The 18,296-nt window shown below is 40.5% G+C and overlaps 1 pseudogene; it reads left to right on the top strand.

The window, feature by feature from the left end:
* Positions 1-16,598: 16,598 nt before the first annotated feature.
* On the top strand, positions 16,599-16,680 carry LOC114110963 (U2 spliceosomal RNA; annotated as a pseudogene).
* The last annotated feature ends 1,616 nt before the right edge of the window (positions 16,681-18,296 follow it).

Genomic DNA, 18,296 nt, shown 5'->3' with positions numbered 1-18,296 from the left:
CTTGCTTCTATCACCAGCCACATCCACAACTGGATATTGTTTTTGCTTTGGCTCCATCCCTTCATTCTTTCTGGAGTTATTTCTCCACTGATCTCCAGTAGCATATTGGGCACCTACCGACCTGAGGAGTTCCTCGTTCAGTATCCTATCATTTTGCCTTTTCATACTGTTCATGGGGTTCTCAATGCAAGAATAGTGAAGTGGTTTGCCATTCTTTTCTCCAGTGGACCACATTCTGTCAGACCTCTCCACCATGCCCGCCCATCTTGGGTGGCCCCACACGGCATGGCTTAGTTTCATTGAGTTAGACAAGGCTGTAGTCCTAGTGTGATTAGATTGGCTAGTTTTCTGTGAGTATGGTTTCAGTGTGTCTGCCCTCTGATGCCCTCTCGCAACACCTACTGTCTTACTTGGGTTTCTCTTACCTTGGATGTGGGGTATATCTTCACTGCTGCTCCAGCAAAGCACAGCCGCTGCTCCTTACCTTGGACGAGGGGTATCTATCTTCTCACTGCTGCCCCTCTTGACCTTGAACATGGAGTGGCTCCTCTCCACCCTCCTGCACCCGCGCAGCCACCCCTCCTTGGATCAGGGATCAAACCTGTGTCTCCTGCACTGGCAGATGGATTCTTTACCGCTGAGCCACCAAGAAAGACCAAGAAAGCTTTCTTTTCCATGAGTCTACCTAAGTCGTTAGACTGTGAGGAACACAGTCAAGATTAGGATTTAAATATAGGATGAGATGTAACATTCAGAGTATTTTCCTCTCTTTGAGTAGATTTCCTCCCTCTCCATCTCATCTGTTATTTACAAAACCATCATTTGACCTCGGTCTCTCCCAACTATACTCCATTTATCTGCTTTCTTTTACAGAAAGCTTCTTGAAGGAGCTGAGTATGACCACTTCCTCCATTTCTTATTTTCTCTTCCTTTCAACCTGCACCTCCCAGCATTCTGCCCCCACCTCTCAACTGCAGTGGTGCTCGAAAAAGTCATCAGTAAAATTCAGTGGTCATTATTTGTTCTTTTTATCTTTTCCTCTAAGCAACATTTAACACAGCTGATCCTCTCTCTTCCTCGAATCAGTTTCTTTTGCTGCCTTCTATGATACCTTGATTTCCTTGATTAGTTCTTCATTCTGCTTTTTAATGTTGGAACATCAGAGACATATGCTTCTTCATTTTTATATTTACATACTCTCTCTAGGTGAGCCCATTCAGTTCTAAGGTTTAAATTTTACCTAAATGCTGATGGCCTATACATCTTTACTTGGAGTGCTGTACTTTTGCTAGAACTCCAAATTCTTGTATCCAACTGCCTACCTATCCAAATAGCTGTCTAATAAAGACATTTCAAACTAAACTTGCTCAGATAGAACTCTTGTTATTCTCCTAAAACTTTTTCTCTTCTTTCTTATATCAGAAAATGGCAGCATGTCTCTCAGTTGTTCGTGTCCCAAATTGAAGTGTTATTCTTAAGTCCTTTCTTTTATCCCTAAATCCAATTACTAAACAAGTTCTGCAGACTTTAACTTCCACCTGTTTCTCTCCATTTCCGTTATCTCCCACTGTTCCAAGCCTCTGTCATTTCTTCTCTGGATTCTGCAAGGATCTCATAACTAGTCTCCATGGTAGTCAGACTTAAAATTTTAAAGCACACATTTGATCATGTCTGTCCTTCTTTTAAAAATTCTATGTCTTCCCATGGCATGAGAACAACATTTGACATTTTGGTTTCAAAATTTTCATGTGACTTGAACTCCGCTTATCTTTCTGAGTGACTTGCCTCTCTCCTTTTCCATTGTGCTTTCTCCATGCTGGTCTGATTTCTCTTCCTCAAGCTTGACAAACTGGTTCCCACTTAGGGCATTTGTATTAGCTCTTCCCTCTGCCTGGAATGATTTCACCCATCTTATCGTGACAAGTTCCATCTTCCCTTCTGACTTTAGTCTAAATGTCAACAACTTAGAGAGATCCATTAAATATAAATTAGGTATCTGGTTTCTATCTCATCATTCTACTTTACCTTTCTACATAGCATCTTTTTTACTATCTGATATAGATCATGCTATTGTTTTCCTGACTGTCTTCCTCCTACTAGATTGTAAGTTTTTGAGAGTGGGACTATTATCTCTCATGTTCACTGCTATACCTTCAGTACTTGGAATCACTCATGGCACAGTAAGTGCCTGCTGAGTCTATTAGTGAAATCAGGCCATTCATTTATTTTAGTACAGGTGCCCAAAGGCTGCTCCTATGTAAGAAAAATGGCTTCTTATAGCAGCCCTTGGTCCAACTGAACTTTTCAGAAGGTCAAAATGGGGTCCAGAGTCATTAACAAAGACCATGATTTTGGTGATTTCTAACCTTCGTTTGCTTCCCTCACCAACCTATGGCAGCACTAGGTACCTGTTGGAGGATTTGGAGCTTCATCTTAGTAAACATCTGGCAGAGTCAGGAAGGTTTAGAGATCCTGGTTTCTCATCATCACAGTCTCTCAGAGTACTCCTGTTAGAGCTGACTACATTAATAGTGTTGGAAGAGCAGTGGATAATCAGAGAGGGGAAATGCTAGCCTTGCTTGCAGTTTTCACAGACTGTGTAGCTGGGCCATGGCAGGATTAGGATAGATAGATGCAAGAGGGAAGAGTGCTGACAAATGTGTGGTAATGGGAAAAGTAGGGCATTTCTGTGGGAGAGTGAGAATACTCCTGAAATAGTTGCAAACACTGAATCAGATTTTAAAGGTTTTGAGTGTGGGATTTAGAAAAGTGTGATATTAGTGAGCTATGTGCAATGCTTGATTTCTTTTAAGCTTCCAAAAATCTGAAGCAACTTTTTCTCCTTCATATTATTATTATTATTTACTTAAGGCATCCATGAAACTGAATGGTGCCTTCTAAAATACTGAATGATGGAGAACTCACTCTCACACGAGGAAGGCCGTTTAAATTTTAGAAGACTAATGACTGGAAACATATTCCTTATTCTGAGTACAAATTGCCTCGAATTGGTTATTTAATGGGCCTTGTTTTGCTCTCTGGAACATCCCAGACTGAGCCTAAAATTCTTTCCCAGCTAACAGTCAGTAATGAACTGAATAATGTCCCCTCCCCAAATTCATAGGTTGAAACCCTAACACCAACATGAGTACACTTGGCGATAGGGTCTTTAAGGAGGTTCTTAATATTAAATAAGATCAGAAGGGTAAGACCTTAGATAGAAGTTGTCTCCTTATAAAAATAGGAAGAGAAACCGGGAGTGCATGCACAGACAAAAAGCCCGTGTGAGAAGATAGCAAGGAGGTGGCCATCCACAAACCAGGGAGCGGAGACGCCAAACCTGCTGGTACCTTGACCCTGGATTTCTAGACTCCAGAGCTGTGAGAAAATAGATGCTCATTGTTTAAGCCACCCAGCCTGTGTTTTTTTTTTTTTTTTTTTTTTTAATGGCAGCTGAGCTGGTTAAGACACGGTCTTTGTACTCCTCAGGTAAGAGTTAGAGCGCTTTGTAGTCTTCTCTTATTCAAGTCAGTGGCTCCAGTTTCTTCAACTGCTCTTCACTGGAGCAGAAATGCCCATTAGATGAAGTGTACTGACTAGAACAGAATGCAACACCACAGTGAAGCATGGTGGGCACTGGACTCAGCAGTGGGACAGTTGCCTCACTGGCTACATTGACCCTATTTTCATAATATTACAACAGAAGACTAATCTTTGGCAGCTCTTGACTTAGATTAACTTCTAAGATAACTTAACCCACTTTCTCATAACTTTGGATGCTAGCCCATTGGCTTTGCGTGTTAAGTGCCTGACTTAACCGTGATCTGGTTAGATTTCATCATGTAGGGTGATGTGCCTCATTTTTCAAGCCGCCCAAATACACTCATTGTCTGTCCCAATGACTTATTGTCAGAAAATCAATGCAATTCTTCAGACATTTCATAAAGCTGTTGAGTGGGAAGAAGTTAAGAATGCAGCTCGATATTGTGAATGATAATAATAACTTACATCTATATAAAATTTACAGGTTTTATAGAGCTTCAGCCAGTTTATAGATCCTGGTGAAATAGGAAATGAGTTTCATCTTTCATGACTTCTTCTTTATGAGTGGCTCAGTATGATGAAAAGAGACAGGATTCAGGAGCCCTAAACTTCAGTTTGAAGTCACATTACCTCTTTCAGCTTTGATGTCTACCGATGGGTGAACGAAAAAACTTAGTGATCTCTGAGGTCACCACAGCTTTAATACTTTCTCCCCTAGGTAGATCCACTCCAGTGTTCTTGCCTGGAGAATCCCAGGGATGGAAGAGCCTGGTGGGCTTCTGTCTATGGGGTCGCACAGAGTCGGACACGACTGAAGCAACTTAGCAGCAGCAGCCCTAGGTAGACACATGGCATAAAGTTTGTCTTCATATAACAGATCTGCAGGTATATAAGGACCATCTTAGATACAAAGTCTCTTTCAAGCCAAACATCGCTGGTTCTTATGTTTAGTAAATCCACAATGATTCCCAGGCTTTTTACTATATCTCCAAACTACTCATAAAACTTCTCACTGGTGGGTCGTTTGAAGAATTCACCTTTTCCTCCTTTTCTAAATCAACTGCCTTTCTCCATCTGCAGTCATCGGCATCTTGCCTATTCTCCTTGATATCTCATAGAAAATGAACAGCGGTTTAGTGACGGCATCTGCAGGTCTTCCCAGGACTATGGCGTGCAGTTGCTCCAGCTGAATCTTTTTTGGCTTTGCAAGAGCAGCCAGGTGCTCTCTTTCTCCCTGTGCACCCATTGTGAGTGCTCTTCTCAGCTCTTTCATCTGCACACTTGATATTCATATCTGCCATGTCTTTATTCAAGGTGCCAATAAAAATGCATTATGTATGACTTAGTCTGCTCAGAAAATGATCATGTTTTGTATATTTAGGGATGTAAGAGCTTATAAAGGAGTAAAAAAAATTGGGAGGAAATGTGTTATTTCTTGACAAACAAAAATTCTTCAGAAAAATAATATTTTGCTTTCACTTCTCTCTGTCAACCCCTCCCCACCCAAATATTTACATCTCAATCTAGAGAACACAGTACCTGAAGGGAAGGAGAAAGGGTTAAAGCTAGATAGATGGTATACAGCCAGGCAAAATTGCTTGGAAAACCAGGCCAAAGCATTCAGGTTAAATACAGTGGGACATGGCTAACCATGTGTGGTTTTCAAGCAGAAATGTAATGCAATGATAGTATGCTTTCTATTTGTCTTCAGATGGCTCTAATCAGACAAAGCAACTAATTTCTTGAACTTCCACAGCTAAAACATATGTACACATTCACACTTACCATTTGTTTTTTGAAAAGCAGTTTTAAAAGCAGACTTTTTTTCAGGTGTGTGTGTGTGTGTGTGTGTGTGTGTGTGTGTGTGTGTGTGTGGTCTGTTAAAATACAGATTAAAGGGATCCACCCCAAGAGTTTTTGGTCTAGTAAGTCTGAAGGGGGCCTGGAAATTTACATAGTTAACGAATTCCCAGGTTATGCTGAACCAGGGACACTTGAAGAGCTATTGCTTTAAAGAATCATAAATGCCTTGAAATTTCTTCATTATTGAGATTCAAACAGCAGCGTGGGTTCATGAGGAGTCCCTGAGAAAAACCATATCTTCTTCACTCACAAAGGGACTCAGAGATTCACCTTAACATAGAGCCAGACATTTCCTTTTCCTAGGGAGGCCTGCCTTCAATGAATGAGGTTTTATAGCCCAAATCAGTGGAATTTAATGTTTTGATCAACCTGTAGTAGACTGAGGTTTCCCTTCTCAATTAAATTGACCAGTTCATAGATTCATGTATATATGTAATGCTCATTGGATCATTTCCATCTTCCTGGGATATTGAAATTATCCTGGGAAGGATTTAGATTAGGTACCAAGAAGAATCTACTGAATAATAAAAACTGTAGAATGTACTCAGGGAACACAAGGGAAATTATGGCTGGGCAAAAACAGGAAACAAGTTATATGTTCCTCAATGTAGACTAAGTTTGGGATTTGGAATCAGAGAACATATGGTTTGAATAATGTCTGTGCCTCTCTTTTAGATAATTTGTCTTGGATAACTCACCTAACCTCTTTGAGCTTTTGGTACTATATACATAAAATAGAGATTATCAGGGCTTTTGTAAATTTTAAGCATGATAAAAGGTACAAAATCCTTAGCACCTTGTCTTGATAATGGTAGATACGCCGATGTTAATAATCTCCCTTCTAGAAACAGACATAGAGAATAGACTTATGGACATGGGGAGAGGGGAGGAGAGGGTGAGATGTATGGAAAGAATAACATGGAAACTTACATTACCATATGTAAAATAGATAGCCAACGGGAATTTGCTGTATGGCTCAGGAAACTCAAGCAGGGGCTCTGTATCAATCTAGAGGGATGAGAAGGGGCGGGAGATGGGACGGAGGTTCAAAAGGGAGGGGGTACATGTATAACTATGGCTGATTCATGTTGAGGTTTGACAGAAAACAACAAAATTCTGTAAAGCAATTATCCTTCAGTTAAAAAAATAAGTTTAAAAAATCTCCCTTCTAAAATATTCTGCTCCTTGTAATAGAGTCAGCTTTTATCTTTGGACACTATGATTATTTTGAGATGTATTTGGAATGAAAACCAGGCTTGCAGGAGAGAATCATTTTCAGAGTCAGCATCATTGCTGCTAGTTTAGAGATTAAACTTCCTTGGTGGCTTGAGAACATCAGTGTGGTAAGGGATTTACCTACAGACTGCAGAGAGATATTGACTCGGCAGGAGGCTTGCTGGTTCAGTGCTGGGTGCTCCTGGGAATCTGCTCCCCACAGATGAGAGGAGCCAGCAATAAACATGGTGGACTTCAGCACCTTGGACAGGGCACCAGGGGACCAGTTTTGTCAGCTGGGCACTCACTAGGCTGGGTAATGATCCGTAGCAGTCTTGTTAATGGCCTTAGGGCTTCACATATTTCTGTAATTATTCCATCATTTGGAAGTTTGAGTTTCTAATTATTAGGCTTGAATTAAAATAGTCTTTGTAATTCAGTTCCCTCTAGGCTGAGAGCTCATGGTTTCGGGTTCCTGTCAGGTTATCCTTCTTGTGAATAGTGGGTAGTGGTAGTTACAGTCACCTTTCTCATCATGTCCCTGTGTATTTTTTCCTCCAGGACTTCCTCTTTGCCATCGGGTATCTAAATCATCACACCCATGAGCTCAGTGATAAAAAATAGATGCTCCTCTCCTGAGCCCAGCCATTAGTCCAGGGTAAGTCCTGGCTGCATACTTAAATCATCTCAGGAACTCTTAAAATGCCTATGCAAGTCCCACCCCCAGAGAACACAATTTAATTGGTCTTGAGTGAGGTGTTTCTTTTTAAAATTTTAAACTAATTTTTAAATTTTTTTAGTTGAAATGTAGTTGATTTACAATGCTGTGCTCTTTCTTGGTGTACAGCAAAGTGATTCAGTTATATATATATATTATATATATTAATATATAATATATATGTGTTCTTTTTCACATTCTTTTCCATTATGGTTTATTACAGGATATTGAATATAATAGTTTCCTGTGCTATCCAGTAGGACCTTGTTGTTTATCTGTTTTATATAGTCTGCTAATCCCAAACTCCTAATTTATCCCTCCACCACCTTATTTCCCCTTTGGTAACTGTAAGTTCGTTTTCTATGTCTGTGAGTCTCTGTTTTGTAAGTAAGCAATTATAGAATCTTTCAGATTCCACATATTAGTGCTATCATATGCCATTTGTCTTTTTCTTTCTGATTTGCTTCACTTAGTATGATGTTCTCTAGGCCCATCTAGTTGCTGCAAGTGACATTATTTTATCTTTCTTTTTTATGGCTGAGTAATAGACCACCGTGTGTGTATGTGTGTGTGTGTCTGTGTGTGTGTATGCCACATCTTTATCCATTCATCTGTTGTTGGACATTTAAGTTGCTTCCATGTCTTGGCTGTTGTGAGCATTCAGTTCAGTCGCTCAGTCATGTCCGACTCTTTGCGACCTCATGAATCACAGCACACCAGGCCTCCCTGTCCATCACCAACTCCCAGAGTTCACTCAGACTTGCATCCATTGAGTCAGTGATGCCATCCAGCCATCTCATCCTTGGTCATCCCCTTCTCCTCCTGCCCCCAATCCCTCCCAGCATCAGAGTCTTTTCCAATGAGCCAACTCTTCTCATGAGGTGGCCAAAGTACTGGAGTTTCAGCTTTAGCATCATTCCTTCCAAAGAAATCCCAGGGCTGATCTCCTTCAGAATGGGCTGATTGGATCTCCTTGCAGTTCAAGGCACTCTCAAGAGTCTTCTCCAACACCACAGTTCAAAAGCATCAATTCTTTGGCACTCAGCCTTCTTCACAGTCCAACTCTCACATCCATACATGACTACTGGAGAAACCATAGCCTTGACTAGACGGACCTTAGTCGGCAAAGTAATGTCTCTGCTTTTGAATATACTATCTAGGTTGGTCATAACTTTTCTTCCAAGGAGTAAGCATCTTTTAATTTCATGGCTGCAGTCACCATCTGCAGTGATTTTGGAGCCCCCCAAAATAAAGTCTGACACTGTTTCCACTGTTTCCCCATCTATTTCCCATGAAGTGATGGGACCAGATGCCATGATCTTTGTTTTCTGAATGTTGAGCTTTAAGCCAACTTTTTTACTCTCCTCTTTCACTTTCATCAAGAGGCTTTTAGCTCCTCTTCACTTTCTGCCATAAGGGTGGTGTCATCTGCATATCTGAGGTTATTGATATTACTCCCAGCAATCTTGATTCCAGCTTGTATTTCTTCCAGTCCAATGTTTCTCTGGACTGAAGTACTCTGCATATAAGTTAAATAAGCAGGGTGACAATATACAGCCCTAATGTACAACTTAGAGTTGCAAACCACTGGTCTGGAGATGGACCTTTCTACCTCCTAATGTCCCTCAAACCCCAGAGCTGATCTCAGCTTCCTATTCATGATTATGTTGGGACATAGACTGAACTGAATTTCTAGCTTATTGATTTCTAACATAAACATCACTAAGCCCAGCATTGCAGCCTCATTTCCCCCCAATATAGTTGCCCTATCTATCTCAAAGTATATCACAAAAACTTAAGAAAAATAATGTAAATATTAAGAATTGTATACGAAGATACTTAGCATTAGTATATGATTGGAAGAGAAACAAAAGAAAGGATTTCAATTCTGGTGCAGCTGTTCTAGTTCCAGAGTCGTTTTAACAGAGTTAAATGTGTATATGCCCTGTGACGTGGCAATCTCATTTTTGTATATATACCTGGAAAACTTCAGGTACAGGTTTGTCTAGGAACATGGACAAAGATTTTCATAGTGATATGGTTGGTGGTGGCAGGGAGTTTTAGGTAATTAAGATAGTCATCACTAAAAAAATTAAGATGCATTTTTGGAATACAGCATAGAAGTTAGAACAATCAAATGGGTATATACACAGCAACATGAGTAGAACTGTAAACCAGAGTGAAGAAAGAAGAAAGGAAACAGCATAAATACACTTAAATTAATTCATGAAGCACTATTAGAGATTCTTCATGGATACATTTATTACCAAGGGCATTTACCAAACACAGTACAGTAAGTGGTTGTGGGACATGGAATTGATGAAAGAGGTTAAAGGGGAAAAGTAATGAAACAAAATTTAGCAACAACAGAACCTGAAACAGGCAGATGCTGGTGGTATGTGCTGTGAACTGAGGAATATGATGAGCTTAGCCCTCTGCGCTTTCCAAAGGTGAAGCAAGAGAGCAAAAGGAGAGGGAGGGGGAGTGAGACCTGACTGGTTTACAGTAGAAGCAGGTGAAGCTGGACCGAAAAATGAGAACTTGGGAACCAGGAACCTGCCCTGGGCTGGAGAGCAAAATCAGGCTTGGTTTGCTCCCTATAAAGGATTTCAGGAGGAAATGAAAAGCCTTGCTAGTTTGGAAATAAAGGCATTTACAAAATTCCTGAAATAAAGTGGGAATGATTTCAAAACTGGAACTGAAAATTGCCCTTCTAGATCTGGAAGGGAGTTTTATGCTGCAGACTCAGGAATGTCACTTCTAAACCAGGTGAGGGATGGGCTGTTCATCCTAACACTCTGAGTTTCAGAACAAAGGAGTTTCCAGAGAGAAACGATATTCCCCCATTAGAAACTGACTCTGTCTCCTTTTCAGATGTCTCCAGATAGTGATCTAATCATTGAATCATCCAATGAAGAGCTGTGCAATGATTCTCTACCGTGTGCTGGGCAGTGAGTGTGCAGAGAAGAGTGAGGCCAATCCCTGGCTTAAGAAGTGGCCCCTGCAGATGCTGAAAACATCTTTAACTTTGCTCTAAACACTGAGCTGGGGCTGTGCAGAATTTCTTTTCTCCCTGACAGCAGGGGATCATCTGTTTATAGAATTAGAAACCCCAGCGGTGCATTCACTGTCAATATGAGAAACACATGCCTTAACAGGAAGCCTCTCCATCTGTGCTGCTGATAAAGAATAATGAATATATTAATTAATACATTAAGGAACCATGTTTTGAGTTTTTCTACTGGGGGCCTAAGAAGAACAATACAAATACCATCAGGTTATACTTGGGAACAACTTGTACATCAGATCAGACTGTGTGACTGTTAGATTGGGTCCTGATATAGGTGCGTTTGATTTTACGGTTGTGGGAACCGTGGAGCTGTGAAACCCAATTTGGACCCCAAAGGTAAGGCAGAAAGCCAGTGCTTGGGGGAGCCACCCTTGCTGGCCCCTGAAAGTCACACTGGAGTGGCTTTGAGAGCAATTATCCTGGTAGAGCAGCTCTTACTTTGCATTTAAGATTGTCCTCCTGAAAAGGTCATGTGTAAATCAAATTTAATAAATCAAATTCTACGCTTCATACCTTGGGGAGGCTCTCCCTTCAAAAGAAGCTGTGAGTGAATCCCTTTTTAATAGAAGTAATCAGCTCTTCATTTATCTGATTTGTAAGGTGAGATTTTTATATATCAGATTTTCTTAAAGTGAGCAGCAGTGTTTTTCTTTCGTTCGTGATAGAAAACCTAACACAGTATGGTGTAAGTGGAATACAACAGCAAGTAAATAACAGATGTGTGTAATGAAAAGTTTAGGGGCATAGTGGCTTTAGACATGGCTGAATTCAGGACCCAAACAATGACGATAGAATTCTGTTTTTCTCTGTTTCTTGCATCTGCCTCCTCTTGGCATTATTCTCAGGCTCTACCTGGGTTAAGCAGCTGCAGCATCTTACCTGCCAGGTTCAAGGCCGCTGATGAATATTACTTGCTTTTTTTTCCCAGCAGATGCGGAATTGGCTCTGATTGGGTCACCTGCCTATCCCTGAATGAATAGGGAGTGAGGAACTGATTAGCGTAGGCCTGGTCACACGGGGCTCTACGCAAACCACATGGGTAGAGAGCAGGGAAATGGCACTTACCAGAAGACAGTCAGGCAGTTAGGAGAAGTGGGGAACAACGTCAGCCAGGGTGCCATAAATGCAGCTCTTCCCTTTCCGTCACCCTCACATCCAGTCCACCACCACGCTTGCTACAAGTAGCTCACACCTGCACATTCTTGCATCAGAATCTCCTGGGATTCTTGTTAAAATGCAGGTTTCAGGGTCCTACTCCAGATAAAGGGAATTCTCTTGTCTTGGGGGTGGTCTCAGAATCTGTAATTTTAGATCATTTCCCAGGCAATTAAAAAAACACTGCCATTTAAGTACCATTTCCCAAAGCTTGTCCATCCTTCTGTCTCCACGGTAGCTACCTTAGTGCCTTGGTTCAGGACTTACTATTAGTCACCTGGACTCTGGCTTCCTTACTGGTCCTCCCTCTTTCATCTCTCCTCTACCAGCCACCGTCCCCTCCCCCACCGCCTCCCCTTACGCTAAATCACCACGATTTAGCATACTTTGGGGAGGCTCTCTCTTCAAAAGAAGCTATGAGTGAATCCTTTTTTAATAGAAGTAATCAAACTACTCCTCTGTTTAGCTGTCCCGCCTCCTGCCTATGAGACTTCCTCACTTACCTTGGATCTAAGCCATCTTCATGCCCAACCTCATCCCTTCTCCAAACATTCCAGTTCCTTTCACCATGTTCAGATTGACTGCGCGTTATCTTCCCTCTCTCTTTAATGCCATTTCCTTTTTCTGCGCCTGGAAAACTCAAACCCCAGCATTAAGTCCAGATCAGCAGCTCCCTCCTCTGTGAAGCCCCTCTGTCCCTTCCCTCCAATCTCCCCTTGTTCTCCCTCAGAACCCTCTTTATATCTCCTCTACAGGAGTTACACTCACTCTCTGGAACATACGAGTTTACGTGTTTGTTGTTCCTGCTGGCCCTACAAGGGGGCTCAATAATATTTCTCAAGTGTTAAAAGCAAGTCATTGGAAAAACACAAACTGGGTTCCCACCCAGTTTAATTTACAAGATGTGTGACTTTGGGCAAGTCACCTTACTTTCCTGAGCCTTAGTTTCCTAATTAGTAAATGGGGATATTCCTACCTCCTGCATAGATATGCTGATGGGCTCAATTGAGATAATGAACAGAAATCTCTTTAACACAGTGCCTGGCATCATAATTAGTGCCAATGAGTGCTAAATTAAAAAAAAATTAACCTTCAAGTCAAGGAAGCAAAAGCCCTCAGTGGTACACTTAAATTCATATTTATGTAATGCTAAGCAACTGTTTCTTAAAACTATATTTCTTGAACTAATTCTGTGGTGTTATGTGGGTCAAGTCTGGAATGGTACAGGTGGACTCCGTCCTTATAGACCATTTTCCCATGTCCCCGAGACCTTCACATTCCTCTTTATCTTCTCCTGGGCATTAAGCAGCTTTAAGTCCATCCCTCTGAAATAATCACTTTCAGTCCGTGGAATGCTGACCGGAGAGGAATGCAGCTCCCCACAGTGTGATTTCTCTGGACCCTGGGAATGTTTTGGCTCCATAAGAATGAGGAAGGTTAAGGGTGCCTGGTGGTGGACAGCCAGTTTAGAAGTGGCAGGCTTGAGCTTGCATAAATGAAAGCCATTAAAGCTCCCTGAAGTGAAAGATTGGTCCAGGAATCCGAGTGAACTGATGATAAGTGTGGAAGAGATAAACATTTCATTTATGTGAGCAGCAGATTGAATTTCAAGAAATTTAGCCCCTCTTCTGGTGACTACTGCCTGCTTGTTTTATAATCTGCCAGAAATTCTCACTCTCCTTTATGACCAGGCATCTTGTACTTGGCATGCAAGAGGATATGTAAAAGGGATCACAAACAGAAGTTGGGAAAAGCATAGGCAGTTCAAGAAAAACTGCTTGCAAATTCCTAGCTAATCTGCAATGCCCACTGCAGGGGAATATTTACGTGCTGCATATTTGATGCATAAAAGTACCTAGCACAGTGGCTGGATAGCTGGTGCTTTGTAGCCACTTACTAATGTTGGTTTTGTCCTTTCCTTCCACCCATGGAAGTTAGTGGGCATATGTGTGTGTGTGTGTGTGTGTGTGTGTGTTTCTGTGGACTTGCAAGAGGATATAAGAAAATGACTTCTATGTCTTTGTGGGTTGTTTAAAATTTAGAGTATAGATCACAGCACTAACTTGATTGTATTTGTCTAGCCAACATGTTAGATACTATTCTAAATGTAGCCCTGCTGTCGGCTCAGTGAATATCAAGTTTAACAAGAAAACAGAGGACAAAATCCTTGCCTTCAGGGAACTCATGATTAGAACACAAAAATAGACAAGTAATCAAACAAAACATAAGGTTAGTCTCCCTTGAAGCCAGAAATTAAGTCTTACCCATCTTTGTTTCCTAGCACCTCAGAGTTCTATCCTGATCTTCATAGGTTTAAGATGCTGTTAGTTTTAGAGGTCTGTTTTGTTTAAAATCAAATATATTATGCCACTGCCACATTAAATATAATTTTTTATAACCATGTAACAGTTGTGTCAAAAGGCAGTTGACAGGTTGACATAAGGCTATACTTTGTAGACTTTCAAGTAGATGCTTGTTGATTTAATTTTTCACTCTTTGTATTATTGAGATGATATTAATTATTTTCAGCTCTCAAATATTTCCACGAATGCTTGAAAAGCTCATGGGTCTTGGAAACTGCTCTGATAGCGTCTAATAGATTATACAGACCTAGAAATGCCACACCATGTCTGGCACATGATGGGTTCTTCATGAATATTTGATGAATGAATTAATAAATTAAGGAAATCAAATAATGAATAAATATCATGTGTTACAGAGTCCAGTTCCATGAAGCAAGCAGCTTGTCTGATGGTTATGGGTTCCATTCTGGGTACTAGTTCTGATCTTTTTGAAAGTGGAGGTCTTTGATTGCTAATGGATTGTGATGATTGGGAGCAAGTATCTCCTGTCCGTTGGAAAACTAAAAAAGCATGATCCTAATAGGCTTTTAGCAAAAGGCATGGGATGACCCAACAGGCACAGAGTAAAGTTAACGTTATGAAAGTAAGTAGGTACTTTCGTGCAAAACTGACAGAGGCAATAGTGTGATGCTAAGTCAGAGAGCCTGAGGCACACAGAGACAGTTGTGAAGGGCATGAGCTTGGAGTTAAGACTCCCTCAGTGTAGATCCTGACTTCAGTGCTCCTGGTTGTGTGCCCTTGAAAATGATGTAACTCCTCTTGAGTTATTATTATTATTATTGTCATCAGCTGAGAAAATAGAGTTTGTTCCCCAGTCAGGGAACTAGATCCCACATCCCACAACAAAAGATCCTGTGTGCCACCACTAAGACCTGGGGCATCCAAATAAATAAATGAAAGAAAGGAAGTAATATAAGACCCATTCCACAGAGTTGTGGTGAGTATTGACTGTATTGTGCAAAACACTGATCACAGTGCCTGACATGTGGTAGGCATGCCCCAATTTTCACCTTTACTTTTATTTGTTCCACTGTCAGAAGTTCGCAGAATGACCTTGGACAAATCTCTCAACTATTTAGAGCCTCCGATTTCCTTTCTTTAGTACAGGCTGAGAAAAACCTTTTCTAATGAATCAGAGCCAGGTAGTCAAGAGTGGATGAGGTCACTAGAGGTGGTACAGCACAGGGTGTTGTGGGAGCTAAGAACTGGGAGCAGCTTTTCTGCTTGTGTGGGTATAGATGGTGTGGCTGGTGGGAGATAACGAAAAGAAGTTTTGGAGATTTCAGGGTAGGCCAGGTGTGTCCGTCAGAGCTCTTCATTGCAAACAACAAAAAACAATCCTGGCCAGTTATACATGAAATAAATCCAAGAGAGGATGTTAGAAAGCTTGGAGAACTTCCAGGGGGTGGCTACATTCAAAAGCAACACTCAAAATCACACTGCAGAGCTAGTTCAGTAGTGACATCATGGGGGCCTGTCTGGGCATGGACCGGGCAGCCCAAGACCAACTCTGCTGATGCAAGGCATTGGACGCGATCATGAGACTCCTTGCTGTTGACCTCTTTGGAAACCAGATGTTACTGCTGATGTTAGATTCCACTTTACCCTGTTCTACAAGTCACAAGTTTCTTACTCAACGCTTAGTGAAGGTGAGTCTGATAGGTGAAACCAATGTCATATACTTGTGTCCTAGCCGCAAGGAAGGCTGAGAAAAATATGGCTTCTATTAGGGGATTTGGAAGATGAATAACTCTCCAACATAAAAAAAAAAGATGTTCAGTGACCTGCTGCTGCTGCTGCTGCTGCTAAGTTGCTTCAGTCGTGTCTGACTCTGTGCGACCCCGTGGACTGCAGTCCCCCAGGTTCCTCCGCCCATGGGATTTTCCAGGCAAGAGTACTGGAGTGACAGTGCCCTAGTCAGCCCAAATAATGACACACCTCTATTGTAGTATGACCCTGTGACTGAGTTTTGCAGGAAGTTTAGAAGTGTGTCAGACTTTTAAGGTTTGATATGGTAAACACAGAAGGTAGCATACTCAAAGGCCTGGCGAGCTTGGGGAGGCAGGTGCGGATAAGCAATTTCAAATATCTCAGTCTGGCTGTGCGGAAGTCCTGTGAGTGCATGCATAAATGTGTGTGTGTGTGTGTGTGTGTGTGTGTGTGTGTGTGTGTGTCTTTTCCCTGGCTGCTCTAATGATTCTTTTTTCTTTTTGGTTTGTGATATATTTAGGTATACATATGTGCTTTTAAAAATAGTTCTTCTATTTGGAGTTTGTTGAGATTTTTGGATCTTTGGGCTGACTTCTTTAAACCAAATCTGAAAGAAAATGTAGTTATTGTGTATTTACATATTTATTTTATCTCTTCTCACTTCTCCTTCTGGGACTCCGTTTATATGTATGTTGGATCATTTTATATTAGTTCATGGGTGACTGATGTTCAATTCATTCTTCTTCTCTCTGTGTTTCCATTTGGGTAATTTCTGCGGACTTGATTTTATATCTCTAAAATTTTTTGGAAAAGATTGGAATATAGTTGATGTATAATACTATATGTTACAGATTACAATATAGAGATTCACAATTTTAAAGGTTATATCTATTTATAGTTATTATAAAATATTAGCTATATATATATTTGAAATTAATTAATTTATTTTAATTGGAGGCTAATTACTTTTCGGCATTTTGGCTAAGAGCAAGTGTAGTATCTGTTCTTATAGCTTATTTTATACACAGCAGTTTGTACCTTTTTATCCCCTCCCCCTATGTTGCCTATACCTGCTCTCCCTCCTCCCACTGGTAACCATTAGTTTATTCTCTATAACTATGACTTTGCTTCTTTTTCTGTTATGTTCGCTATTTGTGGTATTTTTTTAAAATACTGCCTTGATGCTAAATTTACTATTTCTTTCTTCCTTTGTACCCCATCTGCTGTTAAACCCATAAGGTTAACTTTGAATTTCAAATAAATAAAATTTCAGGTCTATACTTTCTATAGGGTTCTTTTTAAAATTCTAGAATTTCAATTTCTTTTTGATTTTCTGCTTCTCTTCATGCACTGTGTTTATTTTACTCCCTGAAAATTCTTTCACATATTTATAACAGTTATTTAAACTCCACGATTACCAGTTCCAACATATTGGTCTTCTATGAGTCTGCTTCTATTGACAGTTTTTCTCTTGATTATTTATCATATTTTCCTCCTTTTTTCATGTCTTGTAATTTTTAAAATTTTGTGCCAAATATTACACACAAAAACAGATATTAAGTACAATTTTTATATGTATGTATATGTGCAAGTATGTATATGTATGTATGGTAGAGCGTGCAAGTTTTTCTCCTCTGTCAATAAAATTCTGATTTTGCCAAGAATGGAATTGAGCTCGGGCTGGGATACAACTTTAATTAGATTGAGTTCACTTTTTAAAAATTTGTTTATTTTTTAATTGAAGGATAATTGCTTTACAGAATTTTGTTTTTTTCTGTCAAACCTCCACATGAGTCAGCCATAGATTGTTTCAAATTTTGACCATGTTTTTATGCCTTTCATTTGTCTCCTTGACCTCCCAAGAGGCTGATCTATTTGATATTTCAGAATTTCACTGGAGAGGTAGCTGGGACTCAAGTTCAAATAAATTTGAATCACTTTTTGATTAAACTCTAAGTCTTCAAAGTTTAAGAACCACAAGACTACAAAGGCTTCTTTACTTTCCAGCTTCATTTCTTATGCTGGTTACTCAGCAAAATTCCCAAGTGGGACCAAGTAATTTATCTTTATGTTTAGGGGTCTCTCCCTAGATTCCAATATTTTCTGCTTTATCACCCTTGGCTGACCTTTGGTCATCCCTGAAAATTCTCTCTGTCTCTGGAAGACTTGGCTCTCTATCCACTCACATTAAGACAAGGTCCATGCCTTCAGGTATGGAAACCAGCATTACTTTCTGCTCACCTGTGAAAGGCTCATTCCTCTCTGGAATTCAGTGCATCAAGACTTCTTTGCATTTACTGCTCTTGATAGTTTCATAGTTTATTTTTTGTTCATTTTTGTCCCTTGTTACCATGGAGCTATAGATCTTTTACATACATTTACATACTAACCAGAAATAAGAATGACCTCCCTCATTCTAGAATGCCGTTTTTCCTTGGTACAACACTCTTTGGGTTTCTGCTTTGAAACGGAAACGAGGCCTATGACCTTGGACACCTAGAGATCATTTCCTTCCCATCTGTCAGTCACCCAGGAAAACCCTACTCCCCTCTCCAGGTCTTCCTGCAGTGGCTGCTGCTACCGTGGTGCTAGGTGCTATGAAATTAGCTTGGGAAGATCCCTAATCTCTCCTTGATTTCAGAACATCCACTTTGTACCC

Source organism: Ovis aries, chromosome 1, assembly GCF_016772045.2.
Source record: "Ovis aries strain OAR_USU_Benz2616 breed Rambouillet chromosome 1, ARS-UI_Ramb_v3.0, whole genome shotgun sequence".
NCBI classification, from domain to species: Eukaryota; Metazoa; Chordata; class Mammalia; order Artiodactyla; family Bovidae; genus Ovis; species Ovis aries.
The sequence above is the reverse complement of the archived record's forward strand: the minus strand, read 5'-3'. Positions and strand labels throughout refer to the sequence as shown.